Below are 17,030 nucleotides of genomic sequence, written 5' to 3' on the forward strand. Positions count from 1 at the left end.
CATGTAGCACATTTCTTCCCTGTGAGAATTGAGTTAGATTTTGAAAGGAAACTTAGCTGTTTCAAGGGGAGATAGGCTCGGTTTGCTCGCAAAGGCTTCTTCACCTGAGTTGAAGAAATACAGGTATCTATCCAAAGAAAGCCATCTGTGTTAGGAGCTGAAGCATCTTGCACATAGCTTCCATGTAAATTTACGTTACTTTTTGAAAGGAATACTTCCTGCAAAGCATAATTTTCAAGGTGGATAAAGGCTCACTTTGTTCCAAACAGGCAATTCAGCTGAGTTGAAGAAACACATGTACCTCTCCTTAGAAAAACATCTATGTCAGATGCTGCACATTCTAGCACATTGTTTCCAAGTGAGAATTGACTTAGTTTTTGAAAGGAATCCTTTTCTGCAACTTAGGTATTTGAAGGTGAAGTTAGGCTCTGTTGGCTCCAAATAGGTATATTCAGCTGAGTATACCTCTCCTAAGAAAAACATCTTTGTTACAAGCTTCACCATCAAGCCTATTGTTTCCTTTTGAGAATTGAGTTAGTTTTTGAAAGGAATATTTCATGCTAGGTGGGTTTTCCATGGTACAGATAGCCTCTCTTTGTTCCAAGTAGGCCTATACACCTGAGTTGATGAATCAGGCATGTCTCTGAAAAGAAACCCATGTGTGTAAAAAGCAGCACAATCTATCACACTGTTTACCTCTGAGAATTTAGTTAATTTTTGAAAGGAATACTTCCAGCAAATCAGAAATTTCAAGGTTGAGAAAGGCTCATTTATTTCCAAATAGACCTATTCAGCCGAGTTCAAGAAACACGTATATATCTCCAAAAAAAAAAAAAAAACTATCTTCTAAGGTGCAGCATCTAGCACACTGTTTCCCAGGTAAAACTGAGTTAGGTTTTGAAAGGAATACTTCCTGCCACTTTGGTTCTTTAAAGTGGAGGTAGGCTCACTTTGTTGCAAAGAGGCCTATTCAGCTCAGTTGATGAAACACATGTATCTCTCGAAAGAAAGCCATTTGAGTTAAAAGCACTAGCATCTAACAACCATGTTGTTTACTTGTGTGAATATAGTTAGGTTTTGAAAGAAATACTTCCTGCAAAACAGAATTTTCAAAGTGGAGAAAGGTTCATTTTGTGCCCTATAGGCCATTTCAGTAAGTTGAAGGAACACAAGTATCTCTCGCAAGAAAACCAACTGTCTTAGAAGCAGGAGCATCTAGAACATTGTTTCCCTGTGAGAATAAAGTTGGTTCTCAAAGGAGTACTTTCTGCAAATCAAAGTTTTAAAGGTGGAGAAAGGCTCGTTTGGTTCCAAATTGGCCTAGTCAGCTAAGGTGAAACACATGTATATCACGAATGAAAACCACTATTTAGAAGTAGGAGCATCTGGCACTTTGTTTCTCTGTGAGAATTGAGTATGTTTTAGTAGGAATACTTCGTATAAATTACACTTTTCAAGGTGGAGAAAGGCTCATTTGGTTCCAAATAGGTCTATTCATCTAAGTAGAAGAAACACATGCATTTTTCGAAAGAAAACAATCCGAGTGAGAAGCACAAGCATCTAGCACATAGTTTCCCTGTGAGAATTGACTGAGTCTTGCAGAAATACTTCCTTCTAATCATATTTTTCAATGTAGATAATGGCTCATTTTGTAGTAAGTAGGCCTATTCAGCGAAGTTGTAGAAACATATGTATTTGTCAAAAGAACACCCTCTGTTGTAGAAGCAAAGCATCTTGCTCATTATTGACATGTGAGCAGTGGGTCTCTTTTTTAAGGAATACGTCCTGCAAGTCACAATATTCAGAGTGGAAATAGGTTCATTTGCTTCCAAAGAGGACTATTCATCAAAGCTGAAGAAACATGTGTATCTTTCAAACAAAACCACACATGTTAACAGCAGGAGTACCAAGCACATTGTTTTCCTCCAATGATTGTGTCAGTTTTGGAAAGAATACATCCTGCAACAGCAGGGTTTCAAGGTGGGAGTAGGCTCTATTTATTCCATTAACCCTATTCAGCTGAGTTGAACAAACACATGTACCCCTCCAAAGAAAACCATCCAGGCTAGCAGCTGCAGCATCTAGCACATTGTTTATATGTGACCATTGAGTTACTTTTGAAAGGAATACTTCCTGCAAATCATAGTTTTTAAGATGTAGAAAGGCTCATTTTCTTGCAAGCAGGGTATTCAAATTTGATGAAGAAAGGCATGTATCACTTGAGGGAAAAATATCTGTGTTAGAAGCAGGAATATCTAGCATATTTTTTCCCTGTAGAATTGAGTGAGGTTTTGAAACTAGGACTCCAAGCTAATCATAGTTTTCACAGTGGAGAAAGGCTCATTTTGTTCCAAATAGGCCTATTCAGTTGAGTGGATGAAACATACGTACCTCTCCAAAGAAAACCATCTATGCGAGTAGATGCAACACTAACACACTGTTTCCTTCTGAGCATTGAGTTAGTTTTTGAAGAGAATATATCCTGCCAATAAGCATTTTCAAGATGGAGAAATGCTCATTTTTTCCAAGTAGGCCTATTCAGCTGAGTTGTAGAAAGACTTTTATCTCACCATAGAAAATCATCTGTGTTAGAAGCAGGAGCCTTTTGCACAGGGTTTCCTATCAAAATTGAGCTAGTTTTTAAAAGGAATACTTCCTGCAACTTAGATGTTTCAAGCTGGAGATAAGCTCTCTCTGTTCCAAATAGGCCAATTTAGCTGAGTTGAAGAAACACATGTATCTTTCCAAAGAAAACTATCTATGTTAGAAGCTGCAGCATATAGCACACTGTTTCCTTATGAGAATTGAGCTTGTTTTAGAAAGGAATCCGTCCTGCAACTTAGGTTTTTCAAGGTGGAGTTAGGCTCTGTTCGCTCCCAATAGGTATATTCATCTAGGTTGAAGAAACCCATGTATGTCTCAAAAGAAATCTATCAATATGAGAAGCTGCAGCATCTAGCACATTGTTTTCCAGCGAGAATTGATGTAGCTTTTGAAAGGAATACTTCCTGCTATAGGCATTTTCCAAAGTAGAGATAGGCTCTCTTTGTTCCTATATAGCTGAGTTCATGAAACACATATATCTCTGGGTAGAAACCCATGTGTGTTAGATTGGCAGCATCTTGCACATTGTCTCCCTGTGAGAACTGAGTTAGTTTATGACAGGAATACTTTCAGGAAATGAGGGTTTTCCAAGTGGAGAAAGGCTCATTTTTTTCCAAACAAGCCTATTCAAGTGCAGTGAAGAAACACAAGTAGCTCTTGAAAGAAAACCATCTGTATTAGAAGCAGGAACACCTAGCACGTTTTTTCCCTGTGAGAATTCAGTTAGTTTTTCAATGGAATACTTCAAGCTTTAGGTTTTTCAAGGTGGATATAGGCTCTGTTTGCTACAAATAGGCCTATTAAGCTGAGTTGCAGAAACACTGTATCTCTTGAAAGAAAACCATATGTGTTAGAAGCAGAAGCCCATTAATTCCCTGGGACAATTGAGTTAATTTCTGAAAGTAATTCTTCCGGCCACTTGTGTTTTTCAAGGTGGAGATAGGCTCTCTTTGTTCCAAATAGGTGTATTGAGCTACGTTGATGCAACACATGTTTCTCTCGAAAGAAACCCATTTGTGTTAGAAGCAGTAGCGTCTAGTACATTGTTTCCCTGTGAGAATTGAGTTAGTTTTTCAAAAAAATACTTCTTCCAACTTCAGTGCGTAAAGATGGAGATAGGCTCTGTTAGCTCCAAATACGCCTATTCTTCTGAGAGAAAGGGCACATGCACCTCTCCAAGGAAAACCATCTATGTTAGAAGTGGCAGCATCTAAAATATTGTTTCCCTGTAAGAATTGAGTTAGTTTTTGAAAGGAATACTTCCTGCTTCACATAGTTTTCCAGGTAGAGAAAGGCTTATTTTTTTCCAAGTGGGCCTACTCAGGTAAGTTGAAGAAACACATGTATATCTCGAAAGGAAACCACCTGTGTTAGAAGCAGGAGCATCAAGCACATTGCTTTCCTGTGGAAATTGAGTTCGTTTTTCAAAGGAATACTTCCGGCAACTTTGGTGTTGTAAAGTGTGTATGGGCTCTGTGTGATCCAAATAGGCCTATTTGGCTGAGTTGAAGAACACATGCATCTATTCAAAGAAAACCATCCATTGAAGAAGCTGCAGCATCTACCACATTGTTTCCCTGTAAGAACTGAGTGATTATTTCAAAGGAATACTTCCTCCTTAAAATCGTTTTCAAGGTCAAGAAGGCTCACTTTGTTCCAAATACATATTAGACTAAGCTGAAAAAACACATGTATATCCAGAAAGAAACTAACTGTATTAGAAGTTGAAGCATCTAGCACATTATTGCCCTGTGATAGTTGAGTTCATTTTTGAAAGGAATACTATCTGCAAATCAGAATATTCAAGTTGGAAAAGTCTCATTTGGTTTCAAATGGAACTATTCAGTTAACTTGAGGAAACACATGTATCTCTGAAAAGAACAATTCTGTTAGAAACAGTGTCATCAAACACATTGTTTTCCTGTGAGAATTGATTTAGTTTTTGAAAGAATACTTCCCTCAAGTCAGAAATCTCAAGGTGGAGAAAGGCTCATTTTGTAAGCCAATACAGTTAAGCTGAAGAAACTCATACATCTCTCCAAAGAAAATAATCTACGTTAGAAGCTAGAGCATCTAGTGTACTGGTTAGTGGGAGAATTGATACTGTTTTTCAAATGAATGCTGCTTGCTACATGCCTTTTCCAAGATAATAAGAAGCTCTCTTTGTTCCAAATAGGCCTATCCAGCAGAGTTGAAAAAACAAATATACCTCTCGAAAGAAACCCACATTATTTCCCTGTCAGAATGGAGTTTGTTTTGCAAGGAATAATTCCTGCTAATCATAGTTCTCAAGATGGAAAAAGGCTCATTTTGTTCCAAATGGACCAATTCAACTAAGGTGAAGAAAGACATGTATCTCATGAAAGAAAATCATCTTTGTTAGAAGCTCGAGCCTCCTGCACATTGTTTCCCTGTTAATATTGAGTTTGTTTTTGAATGAATATTCACTACAAATCAGAAGTTTCAAGGTGGAGAAAAGCTCATTTTTTTTAAATAGGCCTGTTCAACTAAGTTGAAGAAACAAATATATCTCTTGACAGAAAACCATGTGTGTTACAAGAAGGAGCATCTAGCACATTGTTTCCCTGTGAGAATTTAGTTCGTTTTTGAAAGGAAGACTTCCTGCCACTTAGGTGATTCAAGGTGGACATAGGCTCTCTTTGCTCCAAATAGGTATATGCAGCTGAGTTCAAGCAACCCATGTATCTCTCCAAAGCAAACCATCTGTGTTAGCAGATGCAGGTTCAAGCACATTGTTTCCCTGTGTGATTTGAGCTAGTTTTGGAAAGGAATACTTCCTGTTATGTGGGTTATCCAGGGTATTGACAGGCTCTCTTTGTTAGAAATAGGCCTGTACAGGTGAGTTGGTCAAACACATATATATCTTGAAAGAAAACCTTGTGTGTTAGCACTACCCTGTGAGAATTGAGGTAGTTTCCAATGCAGTACATAGTGCAAATCATAGTTTTGAAGATGCAGAAAGGCTCATTTTTTCCAAGTTGGCCTATTCAGCTAAGTTGAAGAACCACATTTATTTTGGAAAAGAAGTCCATTTGTGTTAGAGGCAGCAGCATGTAGCACATTTCTTCCCTGTGAGAATTGAGTTAGATTTTGAAAGGAAACTTAGCTGTTTCAAGGGGAGATAGGCTCGGTTTGCTCGCAAAGGCTTCTTCACCTGAGTTGAAGAAATACAGGTATCTATCCAAAGAAAGCCATCTGTGTTAGGAGCTGAAGCATCTTGCACATAGCTTCCATGTAAATTTACGTTACTTTTTGAAAGGAATACTTCCTGCAAAGCATAATTTTCAAGGTGGATAAAGGCTCACTTTGTTCCAAACAGGCAATTCAGCTGAGTTGAAGAAACACATGTACCTCTCCTTAGAAAAACATCTATGTCAGATGCTGCACATTCTAGCACATTGTTTCCAAGTGAGAATTGACTTAGTTTTTGAAAGGAATCCTTTTCTGCAACTTAGGTATTTGAAGGTGAAGTTAGGCTCTGTTGGCTCCAAATAGGTATATTCAGCTGAGTATACCTCTCCTAAGAAAAACATCTTTGTTACAAGCTTCACCATCAAGCCTATTGTTTCCTTTTGAGAATTGAGTTAGTTTTTGAAAGGAATATTTCATGCTAGGTGGGTTTTCCATGGTACAGATAGCCTCTCTTTGTTCCAAGTAGGCCTATACACCTGAGTTGATGAATCAGGCATGTCTCTGAAAAGAAACCCATGTGTGTAAAAAGCAGCACAATCTATCACACTGTTTACCTCTGAGAATTTAGTTAATTTTTGAAAGGAATACTTCCAGCAAATCAGAAATTTCAAGGTTGAGAAAGGCTCATTTATTTCCAAATAGACCTATTCAGCCGAGTTCAAGAAACACGTATATATCTCCAAAAAAAAAAAAAAAACTATCTTCTAAGGTGCAGCATCTAGCACACTGTTTCCCAGGTAAAACTGAGTTAGGTTTTGAAAGGAATACTTCCTGCCACTTTGGTTCTTTAAAGTGGAGGTAGGCTCACTTTGTTGCAAAGAGGCCTATTCAGCTCAGTTGATGAAACACATGTATCTCTCGAAAGAAAGCCATTTGAGTTAAAAGCACTAGCATCTAACAACCATGTTGTTTACTTGTGTGAATATAGTTAGGTTTTGAAAGAAATACTTCCTGCAAAACAGAATTTTCAAAGTGGAGAAAGGTTCATTTTGTGCCCTATAGGCCATTTCAGTAAGTTGAAGGAACACAAGTATCTCTCGCAAGAAAACCAACTGTCTTAGAAGCAGGAGCATCTAGAACATTGTTTCCCTGTGAGAATAAAGTTGGTTCTCAAAGGAGTACTTTCTGCAAATCAAAGTTTTAAAGGTGGAGAAAGGCTCGTTTGGTTCCAAATTGGCCTAGTCAGCTAAGGTGAAACACATGTATATCACGAATGAAAACCACTATTTAGAAGTAGGAGCATCTGGCACTTTGTTTCTCTGTGAGAATTGAGTATGTTTTAGTAGGAATACTTCGTATAAATTACACTTTTCAAGGTGGAGAAAGGCTCATTTGGTTCCAAATAGGTCTATTCATCTAAGTAGAAGAAACACATGCATTTTTCGAAAGAAAACAATCCGAGTGAGAAGCACAAGCATCTAGCACATAGTTTCCCTGTGAGAATTGACTGAGTCTTGCAGAAATACTTCCTTCTAATCATATTTTTCAATGTAGATAATGGCTCATTTTGTAGTAAGTAGGCCTATTCAGCGAAGTTGTAGAAACATATGTATTTGTCAAAAGAACACCCTCTGTTGTAGAAGCAAAGCATCTTGCTCATTATTGACATGTGAGCAGTGGGTCTCTTTTTTAAGGAATACGTCCTGCAAGTCACAATATTCAGAGTGGAAATAGGTTCATTTGCTTCCAAAGAGGACTATTCATCAAAGCTGAAGAAACATGTGTATCTTTCAAACAAAACCACACATGTTAACAGCAGGAGTACCAAGCACATTGTTTTCCTCCAATGATTGTGTCAGTTTTGGAAAGAATACATCCTGCAACAGCAGGGTTTCAAGGTGGGAGTAGGCTCTATTTATTCCATTAACCCTATTCAGCTGAGTTGAACAAACACATGTACCCCTCCAAAGAAAACCATCCAGGCTAGCAGCTGCAGCATCTAGCACATTGTTTATATGTGACCATTGAGTTACTTTTGAAAGGAATACTTCCTGCAAATCATAGTTTTTAAGATGTAGAAAGGCTCATTTTCTTGCAAGCAGGGTATTCAAATTTGATGAAGAAAGGCATGTATCACTTGAGGGAAAAATATCTGTGTTAGAAGCAGGAATATCTAGCATATTTTTTCCCTGTAGAATTGAGTGAGGTTTTGAAACTAGGACTCCAAGCTAATCATAGTTTTCACAGTGGAGAAAGGCTCATTTTGTTCCAAATAGGCCTATTCAGTTGAGTGGATGAAACATACGTACCTCTCCAAAGAAAACCATCTATGCGAGTAGATGCAACACTAACACACTGTTTCCTTCTGAGCATTGAGTTAGTTTTTGAAGAGAATATATCCTGCCAATAAGCATTTTCAAGATGGAGAAATGCTCATTTTTTCCAAGTAGGCCTATTCAGCTGAGTTGTAGAAAGACTTTTATCTCACCATAGAAAATCATCTGTGTTAGAAGCAGGAGCCTTTTGCACAGGGTTTCCTATCAAAATTGAGCTAGTTTTTAAAAGGAATACTTCCTGCAACTTAGATGTTTCAAGCTGGAGATAAGCTCTCTCTGTTCCAAATAGGCCAATTTAGCTGAGTTGAAGAAACACATGTATCTTTCCAAAGAAAACTATCTATGTTAGAAGCTGCAGCATATAGCACACTGTTTCCTTATGAGAATTGAGCTTGTTTTAGAAAGGAATCCGTCCTGCAACTTAGGTTTTTCAAGGTGGAGTTAGGCTCTGTTCGCTCCCAATAGGTATATTCATCTAGGTTGAAGAAACCCATGTATGTCTCAAAAGAAATCTATCAATATGAGAAGCTGCAGCATCTAGCACATTGTTTTCCAGCGAGAATTGATGTAGCTTTTGAAAGGAATACTTCCTGCTATAGGCATTTTCCAAAGTAGAGATAGGCTCTCTTTGTTCCTATATAGCTGAGTTCATGAAACACATATATCTCTGGGTAGAAACCCATGTGTGTTAGATTGGCAGCATCTTGCACATTGTCTCCCTGTGAGAACTGAGTTAGTTTATGACAGGAATACTTTCAGGAAATGAGGGTTTTCCAAGTGGAGAAAGGCTCATTTTTTTCCAAACAAGCCTATTCAAGTGCAGTGAAGAAACACAAGTAGCTCTTGAAAGAAAACCATCTGTATTAGAAGCAGGAACACCTAGCACGTTTTTTCCCTGTGAGAATTCAGTTAGTTTTTCAATGGAATACTTCAAGCTTTAGGTTTTTCAAGGTGGATATAGGCTCTGTTTGCTACAAATAGGCCTATTAAGCTGAGTTGCAGAAACACTGTATCTCTTGAAAGAAAACCATATGTGTTAGAAGCAGAAGCCCATTAATTCCCTGGGACAATTGAGTTAATTTCTGAAAGTAATTCTTCCGGCCACTTGTGTTTTTCAAGGTGGAGATAGGCTCTCTTTGTTCCAAATAGGTGTATTGAGCTACGTTGATGCAACACATGTTTCTCTCGAAAGAAACCCATTTGTGTTAGAAGCAGTAGCGTCTAGTACATTGTTTCCCTGTGAGAATTGAGTTAGTTTTTCAAAAAAATACTTCTTCCAACTTCAGTGCGTAAAGATGGAGATAGGCTCTGTTAGCTCCAAATACGCCTATTCTTCTGAGAGAAAGGGCACATGCACCTCTCCAAGGAAAACCATCTATGTTAGAAGTGGCAGCATCTAAAATATTGTTTCCCTGTAAGAATTGAGTTAGTTTTTGAAAGGAATACTTCCTGCTTCACATAGTTTTCCAGGTAGAGAAAGGCTTATTTTTTTCCAAGTGGGCCTACTCAGGTAAGTTGAAGAAACACATGTATATCTCGAAAGGAAACCACCTGTGTTAGAAGCAGGAGCATCAAGCACATTGCTTTCCTGTGGAAATTGAGTTCGTTTTTCAAAGGAATACTTCCGGCAACTTTGGTGTTGTAAAGTGTGTATGGGCTCTGTGTGATCCAAATAGGCCTATTTGGCTGAGTTGAAGAACACATGCATCTATTCAAAGAAAACCATCCATTGAAGAAGCTGCAGCATCTACCACATTGTTTCCCTGTAAGAACTGAGTGATTATTTCAAAGGAATACTTCCTCCTTAAAATCGTTTTCAAGGTCAAGAAGGCTCACTTTGTTCCAAATACATATTAGACTAAGCTGAAAAAACACATGTATATCCAGAAAGAAACTAACTGTATTAGAAGTTGAAGCATCTAGCACATTATTGCCCTGTGATAGTTGAGTTCATTTTTGAAAGGAATACTATCTGCAAATCAGAATATTCAAGTTGGAAAAGTCTCATTTGGTTTCAAATGGAACTATTCAGTTAACTTGAGGAAACACATGTATCTCTGAAAAGAACAATTCTGTTAGAAACAGTGTCATCAAACACATTGTTTTCCTGTGAGAATTGATTTAGTTTTTGAAAGAATACTTCCCTCAAGTCAGAAATCTCAAGGTGGAGAAAGGCTCATTTTGTAAGCCAATACAGTTAAGCTGAAGAAACTCATACATCTCTCCAAAGAAAATAATCTACGTTAGAAGCTAGAGCATCTAGTGTACTGGTTAGTGGGAGAATTGATACTGTTTTTCAAATGAATGCTGCTTGCTACATGCCTTTTCCAAGATAATAAGAAGCTCTCTTTGTTCCAAATAGGCCTATCCAGCAGAGTTGAAAAAACAAATATACCTCTCGAAAGAAACCCACATTATTTCCCTGTCAGAATGGAGTTTGTTTTGCAAGGAATAATTCCTGCTAATCATAGTTCTCAAGATGGAAAAAGGCTCATTTTGTTCCAAATGGACCAATTCAACTAAGGTGAAGAAAGACATGTATCTCATGAAAGAAAATCATCTTTGTTAGAAGCTCGAGCCTCCTGCACATTGTTTCCCTGTTAATATTGAGTTTGTTTTTGAATGAATATTCACTACAAATCAGAAGTTTCAAGGTGGAGAAAAGCTCATTTTTTTTAAATAGGCCTGTTCAACTAAGTTGAAGAAACAAATATATCTCTTGACAGAAAACCATGTGTGTTACAAGAAGGAGCATCTAGCACATTGTTTCCCTGTGAGAATTTAGTTCGTTTTTGAAAGGAAGACTTCCTGCCACTTAGGTGATTCAAGGTGGACATAGGCTCTCTTTGCTCCAAATAGGTATATGCAGCTGAGTTCAAGCAACCCATGTATCTCTCCAAAGCAAACCATCTGTGTTAGCAGATGCAGGTTCAAGCACATTGTTTCCCTGTGTGATTTGAGCTAGTTTTGGAAAGGAATACTTCCTGTTATGTGGGTTATCCAGGGTATTGACAGGCTCTCTTTGTTAGAAATAGGCCTGTACAGGTGAGTTGGTCAAACACATATATATCTTGAAAGAAAACCTTGTGTGTTAGCACTACCCTGTGAGAATTGAGGTAGTTTCCAATGCAGTACATAGTGCAAATCATAGTTTTGAAGATGCAGAAAGGCTCATTTTTTCCAAGTTGGCCTATTCAGCTAAGTTGAAGAACCACATTTATTTTGGAAAAGAAGTCCATTTGTGTTAGAGGCAGCAGCATGTAGCACATTTCTTCCCTGTGAGAATTGAGTTAGATTTTGAAAGGAAACTTAGCTGTTTCAAGGGGAGATAGGCTCGGTTTGCTCGCAAAGGCTTCTTCACCTGAGTTGAAGAAATACAGGTATCTATCCAAAGAAAGCCATCTGTGTTAGGAGCTGAAGCATCTTGCACATAGCTTCCATGTAAATTTACGTTACTTTTTGAAAGGAATACTTCCTGCAAAGCATAATTTTCAAGGTGGATAAAGGCTCACTTTGTTCCAAACAGGCAATTCAGCTGAGTTGAAGAAACACATGTACCTCTCCTTAGAAAAACATCTATGTCAGATGCTGCACATTCTAGCACATTGTTTCCAAGTGAGAATTGACTTAGTTTTTGAAAGGAATCCTTTTCTGCAACTTAGGTATTTGAAGGTGAAGTTAGGCTCTGTTGGCTCCAAATAGGTATATTCAGCTGAGTATACCTCTCCTAAGAAAAACATCTTTGTTACAAGCTTCACCATCAAGCCTATTGTTTCCTTTTGAGAATTGAGTTAGTTTTTGAAAGGAATATTTCATGCTAGGTGGGTTTTCCATGGTACAGATAGCCTCTCTTTGTTCCAAGTAGGCCTATACACCTGAGTTGATGAATCAGGCATGTCTCTGAAAAGAAACCCATGTGTGTAAAAAGCAGCACAATCTATCACACTGTTTACCTCTGAGAATTTAGTTAATTTTTGAAAGGAATACTTCCAGCAAATCAGAAATTTCAAGGTTGAGAAAGGCTCATTTATTTCCAAATAGACCTATTCAGCCGAGTTCAAGAAACACGTATATATCTCCAAAAAAAAAAAAAAAACTATCTTCTAAGGTGCAGCATCTAGCACACTGTTTCCCAGGTAAAACTGAGTTAGGTTTTGAAAGGAATACTTCCTGCCACTTTGGTTCTTTAAAGTGGAGGTAGGCTCACTTTGTTGCAAAGAGGCCTATTCAGCTCAGTTGATGAAACACATGTATCTCTCGAAAGAAAGCCATTTGAGTTAAAAGCACTAGCATCTAACAACCATGTTGTTTACTTGTGTGAATATAGTTAGGTTTTGAAAGAAATACTTCCTGCAAAACAGAATTTTCAAAGTGGAGAAAGGTTCATTTTGTGCCCTATAGGCCATTTCAGTAAGTTGAAGGAACACAAGTATCTCTCGCAAGAAAACCAACTGTCTTAGAAGCAGGAGCATCTAGAACATTGTTTCCCTGTGAGAATAAAGTTGGTTCTCAAAGGAGTACTTTCTGCAAATCAAAGTTTTAAAGGTGGAGAAAGGCTCGTTTGGTTCCAAATTGGCCTAGTCAGCTAAGGTGAAACACATGTATATCACGAATGAAAACCACTATTTAGAAGTAGGAGCATCTGGCACTTTGTTTCTCTGTGAGAATTGAGTATGTTTTAGTAGGAATACTTCGTATAAATTACACTTTTCAAGGTGGAGAAAGGCTCATTTGGTTCCAAATAGGTCTATTCATCTAAGTAGAAGAAACACATGCATTTTTCGAAAGAAAACAATCCGAGTGAGAAGCACAAGCATCTAGCACATAGTTTCCCTGTGAGAATTGACTGAGTCTTGCAGAAATACTTCCTTCTAATCATATTTTTCAATGTAGATAATGGCTCATTTTGTAGTAAGTAGGCCTATTCAGCGAAGTTGTAGAAACATATGTATTTGTCAAAAGAACACCCTCTGTTGTAGAAGCAAAGCATCTTGCTCATTATTGACATGTGAGCAGTGGGTCTCTTTTTTAAGGAATACGTCCTGCAAGTCACAATATTCAGAGTGGAAATAGGTTCATTTGCTTCCAAAGAGGACTATTCATCAAAGCTGAAGAAACATGTGTATCTTTCAAACAAAACCACACATGTTAACAGCAGGAGTACCAAGCACATTGTTTTCCTCCAATGATTGTGTCAGTTTTGGAAAGAATACATCCTGCAACAGCAGGGTTTCAAGGTGGGAGTAGGCTCTATTTATTCCATTAACCCTATTCAGCTGAGTTGAACAAACACATGTACCCCTCCAAAGAAAACCATCCAGGCTAGCAGCTGCAGCATCTAGCACATTGTTTATATGTGACCATTGAGTTACTTTTGAAAGGAATACTTCCTGCAAATCATAGTTTTTAAGATGTAGAAAGGCTCATTTTCTTGCAAGCAGGGTATTCAAATTTGATGAAGAAAGGCATGTATCACTTGAGGGAAAAATATCTGTGTTAGAAGCAGGAATATCTAGCATATTTTTTCCCTGTAGAATTGAGTGAGGTTTTGAAACTAGGACTCCAAGCTAATCATAGTTTTCACAGTGGAGAAAGGCTCATTTTGTTCCAAATAGGCCTATTCAGTTGAGTGGATGAAACATACGTACCTCTCCAAAGAAAACCATCTATGCGAGTAGATGCAACACTAACACACTGTTTCCTTCTGAGCATTGAGTTAGTTTTTGAAGAGAATATATCCTGCCAATAAGCATTTTCAAGATGGAGAAATGCTCATTTTTTCCAAGTAGGCCTATTCAGCTGAGTTGTAGAAAGACTTTTATCTCACCATAGAAAATCATCTGTGTTAGAAGCAGGAGCCTTTTGCACAGGGTTTCCTATCAAAATTGAGCTAGTTTTTAAAAGGAATACTTCCTGCAACTTAGATGTTTCAAGCTGGAGATAAGCTCTCTCTGTTCCAAATAGGCCAATTTAGCTGAGTTGAAGAAACACATGTATCTTTCCAAAGAAAACTATCTATGTTAGAAGCTGCAGCATATAGCACACTGTTTCCTTATGAGAATTGAGCTTGTTTTAGAAAGGAATCCGTCCTGCAACTTAGGTTTTTCAAGGTGGAGTTAGGCTCTGTTCGCTCCCAATAGGTATATTCATCTAGGTTGAAGAAACCCATGTATGTCTCAAAAGAAATCTATCAATATGAGAAGCTGCAGCATCTAGCACATTGTTTTCCAGCGAGAATTGATGTAGCTTTTGAAAGGAATACTTCCTGCTATAGGCATTTTCCAAAGTAGAGATAGGCTCTCTTTGTTCCTATATAGCTGAGTTCATGAAACACATATATCTCTGGGTAGAAACCCATGTGTGTTAGATTGGCAGCATCTTGCACATTGTCTCCCTGTGAGAACTGAGTTAGTTTATGACAGGAATACTTTCAGGAAATGAGGGTTTTCCAAGTGGAGAAAGGCTCATTTTTTTCCAAACAAGCCTATTCAAGTGCAGTGAAGAAACACAAGTAGCTCTTGAAAGAAAACCATCTGTATTAGAAGCAGGAACACCTAGCACGTTTTTTCCCTGTGAGAATTCAGTTAGTTTTTCAATGGAATACTTCAAGCTTTAGGTTTTTCAAGGTGGATATAGGCTCTGTTTGCTACAAATAGGCCTATTAAGCTGAGTTGCAGAAACACTGTATCTCTTGAAAGAAAACCATATGTGTTAGAAGCAGAAGCCCATTAATTCCCTGGGACAATTGAGTTAATTTCTGAAAGTAATTCTTCCGGCCACTTGTGTTTTTCAAGGTGGAGATAGGCTCTCTTTGTTCCAAATAGGTGTATTGAGCTACGTTGATGCAACACATGTTTCTCTCGAAAGAAACCCATTTGTGTTAGAAGCAGTAGCGTCTAGTACATTGTTTCCCTGTGAGAATTGAGTTAGTTTTTCAAAAAAATACTTCTTCCAACTTCAGTGCGTAAAGATGGAGATAGGCTCTGTTAGCTCCAAATACGCCTATTCTTCTGAGAGAAAGGGCACATGCACCTCTCCAAGGAAAACCATCTATGTTAGAAGTGGCAGCATCTAAAATATTGTTTCCCTGTAAGAATTGAGTTAGTTTTTGAAAGGAATACTTCCTGCTTCACATAGTTTTCCAGGTAGAGAAAGGCTTATTTTTTTCCAAGTGGGCCTACTCAGGTAAGTTGAAGAAACACATGTATATCTCGAAAGGAAACCACCTGTGTTAGAAGCAGGAGCATCAAGCACATTGCTTTCCTGTGGAAATTGAGTTCGTTTTTCAAAGGAATACTTCCGGCAACTTTGGTGTTGTAAAGTGTGTATGGGCTCTGTGTGATCCAAATAGGCCTATTTGGCTGAGTTGAAGAACACATGCATCTATTCAAAGAAAACCATCCATTGAAGAAGCTGCAGCATCTACCACATTGTTTCCCTGTAAGAACTGAGTGATTATTTCAAAGGAATACTTCCTCCTTAAAATCGTTTTCAAGGTCAAGAAGGCTCACTTTGTTCCAAATACATATTAGACTAAGCTGAAAAAACACATGTATATCCAGAAAGAAACTAACTGTATTAGAAGTTGAAGCATCTAGCACATTATTGCCCTGTGATAGTTGAGTTCATTTTTGAAAGGAATACTATCTGCAAATCAGAATATTCAAGTTGGAAAAGTCTCATTTGGTTTCAAATGGAACTATTCAGTTAACTTGAGGAAACACATGTATCTCTGAAAAGAACAATTCTGTTAGAAACAGTGTCATCAAACACATTGTTTTCCTGTGAGAATTGATTTAGTTTTTGAAAGAATACTTCCCTCAAGTCAGAAATCTCAAGGTGGAGAAAGGCTCATTTTGTAAGCCAATACAGTTAAGCTGAAGAAACTCATACATCTCTCCAAAGAAAATAATCTACGTTAGAAGCTAGAGCATCTAGTGTACTGGTTAGTGGGAGAATTGATACTGTTTTTCAAATGAATGCTGCTTGCTACATGCCTTTTCCAAGATAATAAGAAGCTCTCTTTGTTCCAAATAGGCCTATCCAGCAGAGTTGAAAAAACAAATATACCTCTCGAAAGAAACCCACATTATTTCCCTGTCAGAATGGAGTTTGTTTTGCAAGGAATAATTCCTGCTAATCATAGTTCTCAAGATGGAAAAAGGCTCATTTTGTTCCAAATGGACCAATTCAACTAAGGTGAAGAAAGACATGTATCTCATGAAAGAAAATCATCTTTGTTAGAAGCTCGAGCCTCCTGCACATTGTTTCCCTGTTAATATTGAGTTTGTTTTTGAATGAATATTCACTACAAATCAGAAGTTTCAAGGTGGAGAAAAGCTCATTTTTTTTAAATAGGCCTGTTCAACTAAGTTGAAGAAACAAATATATCTCTTGACAGAAAACCATGTGTGTTACAAGAAGGAGCATCTAGCACATTGTTTCCCTGTGAGAATTTAGTTCGTTTTTGAAAGGAAGACTTCCTGCCACTTAGGTGATTCAAGGTGGACATAGGCTCTCTTTGCTCCAAATAGGTATATGCAGCTGAGTTCAAGCAACCCATGTATCTCTCCAAAGCAAACCATCTGTGTTAGCAGATGCAGGTTCAAGCACATTGTTTCCCTGTGTGATTTGAGCTAGTTTTGGAAAGGAATACTTCCTGTTATGTGGGTTATCCAGGGTATTGACAGGCTCTCTTTGTTAGAAATAGGCCTGTACAGGTGAGTTGGTCAAACACATATATATCTTGAAAGAAAACCTTGTGTGTTAGCACTACCCTGTGAGAATTGAGGTAGTTTCCAATGCAGTACATAGTGCAAATCATAGTTTTGAAGATGCAGAAAGGCTCATTTTTTCCAAGTTGGCCTATTCAGCTAAGTTGAAGAACCACATTTATTTTGGAAAAGAAGTCCATTTGTGTTAGAGGCAGCAGCATGT

Source organism: Castor canadensis, chromosome 7 (assembly GCF_047511655.1).
Source record: "Castor canadensis chromosome 7, mCasCan1.hap1v2, whole genome shotgun sequence".
Lineage (NCBI taxonomy): Eukaryota > Metazoa > Chordata > Mammalia > Rodentia > Castoridae > Castor > Castor canadensis.